The sequence below is a fragment of the Vespula vulgaris genome, chromosome 2 (assembly GCF_905475345.1).
Source record: "Vespula vulgaris chromosome 2, iyVesVulg1.1, whole genome shotgun sequence".
Taxonomy (NCBI): Eukaryota; Metazoa; Arthropoda; class Insecta; order Hymenoptera; family Vespidae; genus Vespula; species Vespula vulgaris.
Window position 1 is genome coordinate 8,851,072 of NC_066587.1, and position 14,323 is coordinate 8,865,394.

Consider the following 14,323-nt stretch of genomic DNA (forward strand, 5'->3'; position numbering starts at 1 on the left):
CGCTTTGATTCGAGAATTACAAGAAAAGATCGTTGCATTTTCTCGTTCCCTGAGTGCCTGGCATTAGACCACGCGCGGACATAGTCTAACTTTGACGATCCAAGATTATTACCGTTAACAATTCATACTACTTTTACTTTCTCGAGTTATTATACCGCTACCTCGGCCGTGGGCGTTAAGCGGATTATTTTTTTTTTCGAGGCCACTCGCTCGCGCGGCATTGTTTTCAGTCTCTCATTGCATAATCTCGTTCACACAACATTTTCGAAATCGTAAGAGTGTGATTAATCGGTGTCCAACATAGTTATATTTTGTTTTATGTGTACATATTCGAAGATAAAGGAAAATCTGTAATAACGAGTATATAATAGCTTTGCTTTCGAGCCAAATAACTCGACTGAGTCCGATCGATGGATGATCTCTCGTTTTAGGATTAAGATACTTGATCGAGATATTTCAAACTATCTACATTCTTTCCTGCTTGATCCGTTGCCTTCAAGGGAATCCGCCACTGTTCAAGAAAATAGTTGAACGTTTTAAGGAATCATCGAACTGTTATACATATATATCACGTTGGAACGGTTTTATACTCGCATCGTCGAGTATCATCACGTGTTTATCGAGCTCGAGAAAAGAAATCGTCATACCGTAACGGTTTAATGAAACACGTGCGATCACGCTGGACCGTTCAGCCGTGTCTTTCTCCTCCTCTTCTACTATTTTCTATGTACCTCGCGATGAATCACGAACAAAGTCCTACGATTCACGTAAGTAAAGCAGTATCCGATAAAACGTAAAATTTTCATAATGGCAACAAGTTCGGAAGAGTGATGTATCTAATTTATTAATTAATTTCTGCAGCACAGTTAGTAGGTCAACGAGGTGAGCCAGTCTTGACGATTATTATTTCTCCGATTAAAATCTTTTCTTCGATGATTTTGTTTATTGCTGAATCAGAGATGAAGAAAGAGAGAGAGAGAGAGAGAGAGAAAAGGAAAATATGAAATACACGAGGTTCAAAGAACTCCGTTAAAAGAGTTCATAAATAGCCATATAAGCTTTACAAGTTTTCGCCTAACGTTCTACAGCGGATCAGAGTCAAACGGTTGCATAAATCAGGTGGAATCGACCCACATGCGCAGCCATTCTTCGAAAGCGCGTACCACCACGGGATTTAATGTAGCTTGATTTATGTGGCGTGAAACGCGTTGACGTTTCCGAGTACCGTACCACGGCGAATCGAAAGCCGAACACAATGTTTTCAGATCAAACCATTCTCTTGCAAAGAGTAGAATTCGTTTAATGCGATAACTAGTCGTTTTTTTCCCGTCTTTCGATGCGTTGTATTGGAACATATTGTTATTGTATAGCAGTAGGAACCATTCGATTATTTGTTTGTATAACATGTTTGGGCATTAGTAGAAAATAATATGATTGCGGTATAATAATTATCGAAAAAGGTGTGCCGTCGTAATACATCAGAGATAAATATAATTGATTGCAATTTCCAACTCGCGTGTCAACTTGTAGAGAATCGACACTTCGATTTTACAAGACTATCATTCCTATCACTAGTTACGAATAAGAAATGAGATAGAAATAAAACGTCGTCCACGTCGTTCTTATCGATCTGTATTCGATGATATTGGACCGCATAGCATTCGTGCGAGCGGTATCGGAATTACGTTCTCGTTGATAATCTCATGGTAGAAACACCTACTCGTTCCCGTACGGAATATAGTAGCTTGTGCACCACCAAGAAACGAGATGCTTTGCCAACCAGTTTGGTGAGATTAGTGTGAGGCCGATTGATGTAAGTGGTACCGACTCGTGAGACGTTCGTGATCGGTATTATTGAATGTCGGAAATCAACAGGATTTAGGATTTAGAATCTTGCTGATGGTATAGTTACTAACTGCGCAAAATATATCGCATAACGTATTCTTCGCTCATTTCTCAACAACATAACTATTTCGATTTTCGTTTTAGGTCTCATCGAAGTGTATCTTTTTCAGAGAAGTCTTCTTCAAATCGTTTTACGTGGATACGTAGAAGACGGATACATTCGTGGATTCCAAAGGAATGTGGCACGGAGGTAAGAAAAAAGAGCAGGAGGGTAGATCAGGCTCTCCCCGTTGTCACCGAATTCTGGTTTCGCATACCGGGTCATCGACGTCTTCGAGTCGTGCTTGCTCGATCGAGTCCCCCTTCGAGAGTTCATCTCGACGAGAGATGCCTTCTTTCTCTCGCGTTCCTCGTTTTTTCGATAATTTGTCGTGCTGGCACCGATTCTCCCCGGAGGTAGGCCCAAACGCGCGTCTCTACTCATCTTGAGACCCATTCCCCCTTCGCTTTTTCATCATCCCTCCAGGGTTTTAACGTGCCATCCTCTTGCTGCTGCCTTGTCTTCGTCGTTTGAACAAAAAAATCGAAGAGAAGAAAAAAAAATGCAAGAGGTAGACTATGAGAGCTGTTTCTTCATTTTGAGGCTGAAATAGAGAAAAAAGGAATCGAGTGTCGTATTACTTCGACGTCAAGACATTCGCGATAAACTGTTGTAAAAAAGACATCAAAGAGACCATCAAAAAAGACGGTGGAATCGATGTCCGTTACATCCTCCACTATTTACGAACGTGCGTGTGTCGATACGACGACAGGAAAGTAATTTATGTGACGTTTGAAAATTGAACGATTTCATCGATCAAAGTTCTAACCTAAGTAATTGCAGGCTAGACATCTGGGACCGATCACGATTTAAATTTACGAGATTTTTTCTGCTACATCACCTATCTTCAGCACATGGATAGTGTGAATCATTGCATGTGGGTGGTCCACAGATAACTTCATGAAGGAAAGAAAATTTCTATGACTTTGATCGGTAATCGTGAGGTCAAGTGCTGAGCATAAAATAATAAAAATCAACGGTGAATCTACACAGAATTTTCCAAACTTTTGTCCGAGAATTCCTATTTATTTCAAGAAAGAACGTTTCTTAAAATGGTAGGAATTTGGTCGAAGTAATGCGGAGGAGTAAATCGATCGATATCATTTAAATCGATTTCTATATATTTTTTTCGATACCTTTAAAACGCGAAAACGTACTTCTTTTTATATCATCTATTTCACTTTTGTACTTTTTAATTAAATATGACTCGACAAAGTTTAACATTTTCTAGTTAGTGCAAAGGCCAGACTTATTTCGAGGAAACGATACATATCTCGATACTCGTTTCTATACGCTTCGCGAAAGTTATATCGTACGGTAAGACGAGTTAGAATCGTATCTGAGAACTTCCATCTTCGATATAGGTGCGTCCACGATGGAGAAAAAGGAAATCGGAGTTTTGTGAGCTAGTAGAAATAGTTTTCTACAAAAGAAAGATCGATGAAGCATAGAAAACTAAGAAAAAAGCAGAAGAAAAGCATTCGTTTGAACGTTATCGTGATGTGTAGTCATATTTTGCGAAGAAAGAACTATCACTATTTTCTTTCTTGCTTTTTTTTTTACACGGTCGTCCATCTTGTTTTTGTCGATTCTTTTATTAAAACGAAAACATCAAACATGATTTTAAGCATTAGATTGAGCGCATATATATATATACATATATATATGTATGCCATTTCGATGTATATACCAACGTATAGCAAAGGCGTGGAAGAACAGAGGTAGAGAGAAGCGAAAAATAAAAATAAAATGATGGATAAAAAGAAGAAGGAAAGAACGGTACGCGTGTGCCTCGCGGTCGACGAAGAACTGGGCCGTGATCTCGTGTTACTCGACAACATACGTGTCTCCCACATGGTCTCTGTCGCTCGACAAAAAGTGACACGCATTTCAGGACAAGAATGAGGAGCAAAAGGAAGGAACGAAGGGAAGGAACGATTTCGTTGGAAGCGATGAAATGGAAGGAAGGAAGGAAGAAGACAAGCAATACAACAGGCCGGCAACTTCGATTCGATATTTCTCTAATGACGTCCTCTGCTCGGTCTAGCGTGAAGACCAAATAGAATCGTGCTGCCGGCGCGAATCGATCCTCGACCTCGCTCTTTTTCTCTCTCTCTCTCTCTCTCTCTCTCTTTCTATATATCTATCTATCTATTTCTCTTCTCGCATGGTGTGCGCAGCCCGTCAAGATATTCCACCGATACCAAAGTCATTCGAGATCGGCTGGACCGTGGACCGTTAAGTCCAGTGTGCCAAGAAGAAGCTGAAGAAACTGCTCCACTCTACATGCTTCGAATAGTGTTCCGATCAGAGGCCTCTCTCTGGGGCAAGGTCAAGAAGCAAAGAGTATAAAACTGTCACCGCTTGCTCTCTTGCTTATTCGCCGCAGCATCAGCTGGTTAGAGTACAAAAAGATGCTCTCGGATGACCTATTGATCGCGGATTTTATTATCTCGGTCTATGTCTACGCATCCATTCTCGTTATTGTTTCGAGAAAACGCGAGGATCTTTCAATGATTATCTTTTCGAACGATTCTTCAAGAATTAAGGGAATCCTTGATATTTTCACGATATTTTTCATGCTTGAGAAGAGACCGAAGGTTTTCGAGATCGATGCCGATTGGCAAGAGAGTTTTATTACGCCTTCCAGCGTTCTTTTAGTCCTTTTTTTCTTTTTTTTCTGTCTTTTCTTTTTTTATCGTATTACCTTCCTTCAGTCTTTCCGAACACGTGTCGTTGACGCGCGTGAGAAAATTTCCGAACGAATCGTGAGGCGTCTCAAGAGCGAACACGCAAGGACGTTGATCCGCGAACGTCTTGGCTCTTATCTTTACTTTGCACTACGATTTAGATAGGACGTTTAGTTGGATAAATAGATAAATTTATATTTAATTACATATACAAATTAATAATTTTTAACACGTAAAAAAATGATTACAGATGGAACGATGGAAAATAATGTTTCTTCATCAACACAAATATCTGTAAGATTTCATGAAGTTTTCTTGCAAGCGAATAGGTGCTCTGCTACCTATGGTCGATCTCGAGGAGTCGTCTTCTTGGCGATTAGCGTTGCAAGGCAATTCCATGACCGTTATACGACCGCATCGTTTATGACGGAATCATTTGCGATGAAAAATGACAAGAGAGAACAATGATGGCATAAAAGAGTCGTGTAACGCGTTCGCAATTAACTCCATCAGCAAACGGAGGATCACTTTTGTGATCGGTGATAAAAATATTAATTTAAAATAGATACAGTGTTTTTTCTCTTTTTTTTTTGTTTTTAATCGAAACGAAAATCTATAGAAGAAGTACATTTTTGAAAAATTCTTTATGGAGAATAACGAAAGGTCCAGGAAATGAGATAGTCGTCGTGGAAAAGCAGAAAAAGTTGTTCACTCTCGAAACGACTTCTTCTGATGGTCATCATCGTGAGTAAATACTAACGAGAGAAGAGGTACGAATGATCTGTAGAATAGAATACGCTCTGGACGCGACGCAGGATGCCGTAAAAGGTTAAGCGCCTTCTCCATTGTGCGTCAGAGCTTCGGAGTTGGTGCTACGAGGTCATCGGTTCTAAGGTGCCGGTTAATGAATCGGCCAACTTGTCCTCGAAAGAACAAATTGCATCTGAGACAAGACACGAACGGCCTGGCGCCTACGTTCGTTCACCTATTATACAATCTCAATAATCCGCGATCTATTGTAATTAAGGATGTTCGACGTGGCGCGTCAAATTAATTAATCTCAGTGGAATGAATCGTTGTTTCTCTCCGTTAAGTTCTGACTTTGATTCGATTAAATAGGATGAATACATTCTCGGACAAAAGTTTGGAAAATTCTGTGTAGATTCACCGTTGATATTTATATGATCTTAAATTTGATTTTTATTATTTTTTAATATAATCCTGATGCGAATTTTTCGAAAGAACGAACATTGACCGAATTAAAAAAATTTTATTGTATCATAGAGTAGAACGATTTTAGTTTTATTGAACGATAGAGTCTTTACCGTTATCGGCAAAATTAATATTTTGCATAGTTAGCTATCTCGTAAAATGATGGAGAATTCATCGAGTATAATATCGGTATTACGTAATAAATATCTTTATATATTATATGTTTTTCTTCTTGTTTGGAGTTGTCTAAGATCGTATTAAAAAAAATTGATCCATCTGATGAACAAGGTAATTTATCTTTGCGTTTATGGATAAGTCGAGATTTTTTCCAGCTACGAATAAAAGGTACGAGAGAGAAGATATCACGAAAGTTTCGAAGCATTCTTCAGTGGATGCTAGAAACCGAATTCCTCGCGCGAAGACTTTAAGATTTTATACTCTCTTTTTCTCTCTTTCTTTCTCTTTTAGCTTATACATTCTACTATTCCCCTTAATCATCCGTTCGTTTCCTGCGGGCTTTGTTACGCCCGCTTATTAAACGGAGCAAGGTGCATTGCCACTCGACGTACCAGGAAGGACATAAATTAAATTACCTTAGGGCTAAGTACTAACGCTTAAACGACTTAGGAAGCGCGTTCGTAAACTCGGAAGCGAGTGATTTCGCACGTGATTGTAGGAAGAGCTACTGAGAAAAAGCATCAGTCTACAGTATCAAAAGGATGATCGAGTCGAATTTTGATGTATTTTAAAAAATTTTTTATATCGTACAATATTCAAAGATCGATCGAATCTCTTGAAAAGATCGAGAAATCTGATCGAATGTTCGTTGCTAATTCAATTATCGTACGTTTCGAGACTTGATGGAAAATGGTTTTCGTCGAGATGTATGTGAAGAGAAAAAGTCTGTGTCGGGCGAGCAATAATAAAAATCCTCCTCAAAGAAATGCATTCGCGATCGATCGAATTAATTTCGGTAAACGAAGATTCATGCTCGAACGATTCCATTTAATGGCTGGGTATTATTTAGTTGGTTGTTGAATTTCTTCCTAGATTTTCCGTTAGTCAAGCACACAACAAATAGAGACGTATACGTGAGGGAATAATTTTCCCGAACTATTCCATGCGATTTTCGTGAATTACGAGGCGCACCTTCATAGCCGTGACGGGTGGGCGAACGCGATCTGTTCGCGATAGCAAATAGAACTCTCTCTTCCTCGCACGATCTTGTAGAGATGCAATCAAACAGGCCTCATCAATCTTTTTTCCTCTGCTTTCTATCAGCTCTCTTTCTCTCGACGATTAAAACGCTGATCGATCGATCCATCAATCTCGTAAATCACAGGAAAGTGCACGACTTTTTAGATAATGGAAAATTTATTCTTATCCGCGAGTAGAGTTTACGAGTTATCGTGCAATATAAATATTCATGAAAGAAATAAACGACGTATTTCGATACTTTTATCTTTCTTTCTCTCTTCATTTTATGTTCGTTGAATGCTTGAGCGAATTTGTGTGAAAGCGAAGGACCGCCAAGGAACCCTGAGATGATATTTCGAAAAAAAAAGATTGATCGATAGAGAGAATGAATAGAAGGAGGCGGTGAAAGGATTTTCTTTCAAAGAGGGACAGTAATGGATTAATAAAGAAATTCTCTGTTAGCTATTTTTAATCGGTCAAAATGAAAATTATATAATTGTGTTCTGATTAATAATTTATAGGGATTAACAATTTAATCAAGATATTTATGCCTTGCATCAATTATAGCAATTAATCGTTAATTCGATTACTTGGTAATTATTAATTTGATTAGATTTTGTCTAATTCTATGTTCTTCGTCGTATGAGGACGAATACGTTGAATGTTATGTGGATGAACAAGAATGCAAAAAGCAAGAGGAGTCCTTTTTGTTGCGATAAGCGCGAAATCGAGCCACCGTACCGGTATCCCGTTGCACGAGTCTAGAAAAAATAAGAAGTAAAAGAAGAGGAGGAACTCTTCTTGACCCGCTCGGAATAGGTACGTGCCAGGAAGAAGCAAGTTTAGATCGATATAGTGCCGGCAATCAGGCCTCGTACCTTCGTTCCTGCCTGTAACACGGCTCCGCGTGAGCTCGATATTATTAACCTAATGCTCGTGTACATCCATGTAGTAATTAACGAACGAATCGCGTCGGTGATTTACCAAAACGTTAACAATAAATTCATCTTAAATATAAAGTGCTTAACTTAGCGCTTGTCCGTAAATGACATAAGTGAGTTCTATCAAAATCAATCATTTCATTACATTGATATCATTGATCGTCTATAAATTCGATCGAACTCAAGTTCATAACTTAGAAGAAGCAGAATATGAAGAGGTCTTAGAATCTCACGGCGTCTAACGGTTTTCGCGGAGAAACGAAGACGTGCATAGCGAATGTAATTCGAAATTAGAAGCGGCACAACTAAGGAAGGCTCTCGCGTAAGTGCGGAAGCTGGACCATCATGAATCCGCGAAAGAATGAGAAGAGATCGAGAAGATAGTGGTATATATCGCGAACTCGGTAGAGTAAATCGCGCGAAAGTAAGGGAGATAACGAGGGGAAGAGAAGGACAGAAATGGAAGATTAACTTATTGTACCAAGGCCCATTGTCCGTCATATTAAGCATAACGAAATTTCAATAACAAAATAAAAATACAATTAAATGTAGCATATAGAAAATAACGAAGACATTTTATTTTGGAAATCGAAAGAAGTACAGTTTACAAATAAATTTAAAGAAAATACAGTATTTTTATACTACAATATAGTATTATTCAAGGTAATGTAACTAGTGAAGTATGGATAAGAAGATATAGAAACAGAAAAAGTCGGACGAAGAGAAGCGGAGCGAGGTAAATAAATAAATAAGGATAACAAATAGAGATACAGAGATACACAAAGAGTTTACCGATGTATCCTTGCTCGTGGTTGGCATGAATGAGCTCTAACGCGTTATTAATAAATGGTAGGGAGAAGTATTACGGAAGTATGAAAACGGTAATGGATAACTGGAAACGACGAAGATCGACGGTGGCGCGTAAGAAAGAGCGAGACGAACCTGATGGTTGTTGGTGGTTGTACGAACGAAGTCACGTTCGACAACGTCGTTACGGTATTCACGAGTAGCTCGCGAATCAAGTGGAGATCATAGTGCGACAAAGAGAAAGAAAGAGAGAAAGAAAGAAAGAGAGATAGTTGGGCTTCTTCAAGAAGCCGCCCAGAAGCTAAGATCGGTCGTTCGGATAAAAAGAAAGAGAAAGAGAAAGAGAGAAAGAGGGGGAGGCAGAAAAAGAGGAAGGGAGAAAGAGATCGACGAGTTCATCGTTCGGCCCTTCCCTGACTTTTCGCCCTTAACGAGATGAGTCACGTGCATTCATTCGAAAGAGAGGATACGAAACTTGGTCATTGTCGTAGTCATCCGATCTCGCGATAGAAAGAAAGATGGACCATGAAAAGAAGAAAGCGGAAAAGAGATTTTTCGTGAAGCTCGGAATACCTGGATACACCTTTGGGATCGGTCCTGATCCGCGATTGGTCCGTTTCGCGTGATCACTTCATCCGCGATCGCCTCGAATCCTGGTAGGCTGCTCGCTCGACGTTTTGATCTCCAAGCGCGTCCTTTCGACGATGCCAGCAACAACGACGTTGACGTACATTGATGATATCTCCATTGTGATGTTGCTTTTTCAAGGATTTCGCGAGCTGTTATCGATCTTTGACGTACAACTCTCTCATCTTCCAGAAGAATAAAATTAAGAAAATCTCTTTTATCGTTGCAAGGTCGACTTTGAAATTTACCTTTCTTTTTCTTCTTTTTTTTTCAATGAAAAATCACTTTGGTTTTCAATATATCAAATTACAAGAAAATGATCAAAATTGAAACATCCCTTAGAAGGAGAACAAAAAGCACGAGGCTAGCCTGTACTTTGGATATTGTTGTGCGGAGGGCAAAATAAGAATGCCGTAGACACGTCCTCGATGAGAGACGATCGTGTCGCGGATATTCAATAAGTCGAGTGGTTTAAGGTTTAGCCGTGACGAACGCCGGGCTAGCACTGAACGGCTTAACCGGTATACAACCACTGACCATCACCATCGCAGCCATCGTGGCTCTCTCCCTCTTGATCTCTCTCTCTTTCTCTCCTTTCTCCCAGCTCACTCGACGCGTTCTCTTCTACACCGCTAACTGCTATCTCGTTGCTCGTCCTTCTTCCAGGACGCATCCTATGTTCCTCGGTAACTTTTATTCAAAGCCGCCGGAAGCAGAACTTACAAAATTCGCGATTGAGACGAGTCCTATGTGATCACTCTCGAGTTAATTTCCGATCGATGTTATCACTCGTGTACCATCTCATAATCGTATTTAGCTTCCTTTGATCTCTAAAATTTTTTCAAAACAAAAAAAGGAAGGGGACGTTCGATACTCGACACGTATAATTAATTTAATCGCAAAATACTAGGCGATCGAGATTTAATCAATTTGCGATGTATTTCATTATCCCTGCTCCAATTTGAAAGAAAGAGACAAGAGACGTTTAGCGCAAAGTATCGCTTTTCCTTGTTTATCTCCAAGTCCTACGTTGTTGTTGTGCGTCGAGCCGCGCAAGAAGTAAGAATGTTGGCACGATGGACGACGAAGAGGAACGAGGAAGGAGGTAAAAGAAAACGATGGCCGAGCCGCAGGAGGCGGCTATGGAGGAGAGGAAAGAGAAAACGAACGACCGTCGGCCCGTGACGCGATTAATGACGAAATTATTTCCACTAATTACGAACCGTTGCGAGAGCAGCATTGCCGTGAGCCGTTTCTCTCTTCTCTAGACCCGTGCTTTTTCTTTTTTCATTGGGACTTTAACTGGGAGGATAGGATCGCGATCTTCTCTCTTTGTCGAATACCAGTGAACTTTATTTTTTTGTTATATTCAATCGCCCTGATAAACGTATTTTTGTCTTTTTTTTTTCTTTGCTTCTCTCAACGATCGAACATTAATTATATTTGTTAATTAATACTCTCTAACACTCGAAAGACAAAGTTCCATATTTCTCATTTTTTGCGAGTGAAGTAGCGATCGCACGCTATTCTAAGGAATTTCCTATGGCATGCCACGTACGCGATGACACGTACGGTGAACGAGGAGGATACTTCGGGTCTGAGCGATAAATGCAACCGATTAACGGCCCGTAGCGAACTCTAGAGATCTTTGTGAGAGGGATACGAAAAACTCGGAAAGAAGCCGGACCTTGGAAAGAAGAGAGAAGAGAAGAGAATTCGGGAAGTCGAAGAAAAGATCGATCCGAGGAGATAAAATACCGTTTAGAATGCAATCTCGCGTGTCCCTCGTAAATTCGACACTGGAGAGATCATCGATTAATGGTCGATGCAAAATAGTACGCTGCATCCTTCTCGTCGTCGACGTCGTTGTCGACGCCGTCGCTGTCGACGATATCAACGACTTACGATTCCTTAATACAGCGACGACTAGAGAGAAACCGAGATAGAACGAGCAAAGATACGCGTTGCAATACGCACGAGCAACGGTCTTTAGCTAATGTTTATTCATTTGTTTTAATTAACCGAGTCTACGTCGGGAGTCGAGCCTTTCCTAACGCGGCGGTTGTGGCGCTAGAAAAAAGGAAGGTGGAAAATAACTGTAAAATTAACACGAATTATCGTCTCGGAAGCAGAAGAACGCTACGTTCCGACATAACAAACTTTGAAATGTATTCTCCAGTCTGCGACTGCATGAAAATTTAAAGATCGAATCTCGCCTACGCTTTTTCTCTTTTTTTCATTTTATTCTTTCTTCAATACGATGCAGTCTTTTCTTATCAACTTTATTAACGCTTCATAAAATCTAATTACAGTTTATGCCCAGCGAAGCTACTTTCGAGATTCGAGCAAAATCGGGATATAAGTCAGGATCGCGGAAACGTTATTCTCGAGGATAACGTGTACATTCTAGTTTCTCGGTATTCGGGTCGTTGAGTGTTAATGAAGGATTATCACATCGGATTCTTTAAAACTCTCGAGTTCTTCGAATCATCTATTAATCTCTTTAAATCCTCCTTATAGATATTATAGATCAAAGAGAGAGAGAGAGAGAGAGAGAGAGAGAGAGAGAGAGAGAGAGAGAGAGAGAGAGAGAGAGAGAGAGAGAGAGAGAGGAAGATAGGTGAAGATATCGTTTTCTCTCTTTAACTCGTATTTCAAAATTGTGAGATTATAATAAAAGTGTTATAAAATCATTTAGCCGATTAATAATTTAAGACGATTATTATGTTAAGAATATAACTATTACATCAACGGCGAGTAACTGGCGGCCAGTGAGCTGCATGTGGCTCTTGCTTCTACTAGCCTGTTCCGATAAGGCGAGAGAAAACGATATCCACTATTTGACACCGCCGTACCTCGTAAACTGCATGGTTTATGTTTTTAAGGATGGAGTGATGGCTAGTGAATTTAAGTAGTAAGGAAATGGATTGATCGATGGTGACTCACGATTGTAAAATTGCCCATCCCTATATTATTACATTATCAAAATTAATTTCATTGGTTAATTGGATAGTGATCATTTGATATGTTTAAAAATGTTCATCATCTATCCATTTAAAATTAAATCGGTTCTATTTTAGCGTAGGATAGTATATTGATTAAGTGGAAAGGCGATGTTTCAGAAACGATCCTGGCACGTGCTCTTCTCTAGTTCCAGTTTACTGCAATTAACGGAAGTGCAACTTGAAGATGGAACTGCTTTTACACGAGTAAACGAACAACTCACGGAGATGGAAACGCAGAGAGATTGTAAGTATAGCTACGATTGCGATAATTACAATGGTAGATAGTAAATAGAACTGTTTTAGTTCGATCGATTAATCGGTTTATACGTTGTCTGTTGTCTCATTAACAATGACAATTTATATCTTCCTCTTCAAATAATTACTAAACAGATATAATTGATTTTAATAAGCAGACGATTATAATAAGTAGATATCAATTGATTCAAACGAACGGTACAATAATGGTTATTTATTACGAGCTTCAATTTCAAATTAATTCGATAGATGATCGAACGAAATTAAATTAATTGGATTTCTACTATAAACCTCGTCTTTATATATAATGATTTTCCGATTATCGAGGGAGAAAGAGTGATACTCGTGCGAAGAGATCGATTTGCTTCTTATTTTTCGCATGATATTTACCGAGTAAACATCGGTATTGACTTTGCAGTTGAGTATGACGCTACGGATGGAAGAGTTCGTCGGAGAAGGATCGTTCATTGAACGGACATTCTCGAAACCACGGTGGTTAAAGTGCTACCTCGAGTTTGATTTTTTTTTTTAACTTAAGTTCGTTTTGTTTTACTTTTTCTTTTCTATTAATAGATATATTACTGTTCTTTGAAGGGTTAGAAAGAGGAAAGTGAAGTCGTATAATGTTCGAGATAGTTTTTTGAACGATGACAGATGGTAGCAAATTTATTTCAATAGTCATTAGTTATGTCTTTGTTTAAAATGATTTTATCCTTGATTTCCATTTTGAAACAAATGTAATAGTGTTCGTGAAGAGGTAAAATAAATACCTACATCGACAGAGGTTTATAATAACATCGAAGAAAGAAAAGAGCCAAGGGAGATAGAACGATATGATCATCGATTTACCGATATATATAGGAATGTTAGCGGATTCCTACTTTGAGAGAATGGCACATATCTCGCGGAGTTCTGTAATGATCTAGAGTAGTGCCTATCTTTTTTTTTCTTTCCGTTTTCACATCACTTCTGTATCATAGATCTTTCGATGATACTCGTCTTATTCTCGATCTAGCATGAAAATTACTTTGGACTTCCGAAAGATTTATTTTTTAACTCAAAAGAAAAAGACGCTTAGAGAAAGCGAGATCTTAACGAAATAGAGTTTATTTTTGAGAGATTATTTTTGGAAGAAATTCAGAAAACGTGACATTTTTGAGAAATCGATGCAACTATTCGACTATCTCGAAAGTTATCTCGTTTTTTAAAATATTAGGAACGAGTATGGAACAAATTTCTGAGTTTTATGTTAATTTGCATTAAATTACTTTCAGGTTTCTAAGAAATACGCTTATTAACGCAAACGAATTAACTTGCGGAAGACATTTTTGTCCTCTTTGAAGTTTTTAGAACAATCATATTAATCGATGAGGTTTCGACCTCAAAATCGAATTTAACAATAAGTGCTGAACTTCTAATACCGTTTTAACAATTCCTCGTATCGCGTAATTCGACTCACGCCGCCCCTTTCGATTCTCGTTCGCCTTTAATCAAAGATCATAATCATATCGCGATAGTGTACCCGTCATCGACCGTTCGTACCGATAATAACCGGCCGAGTCGTATCGTGACCAAGCTTACGTATTTAGTATTACAACGAGTGAGTGTACCGTACACACTCGTCCCATAAACGCGAAATTCTCT

The 14,323-nt window shown here is 39.0% G+C and overlaps 1 protein-coding gene across 2 annotated transcripts in view; it reads right to left on the reverse strand.

The window, feature by feature from the left end:
• The window catches only part of LOC127072987 (serine proteinase stubble-like), a 33,324-nt gene that overhangs the window by 7,999 nt on the left and 11,002 nt on the right, over positions 1–14,323 (reverse strand). The window contains exons 1-2 of one of the 2 annotated variants that reach the window (XM_051013927.1): positions 9,668–9,974; positions 9,366–9,604 (exon numbers count right to left, since the gene is read on the reverse strand). The exons of the other annotated variant lie outside the window; for it this stretch is intronic. The gene's annotated coding sequence lies outside the window, so the exon portion shown is untranslated. Of the gene's footprint in view, positions 1–9,365; positions 9,605–9,667; positions 9,975–14,323 lie in introns of those variants that run through there. 2 annotated transcript variants of the gene reach the window in all.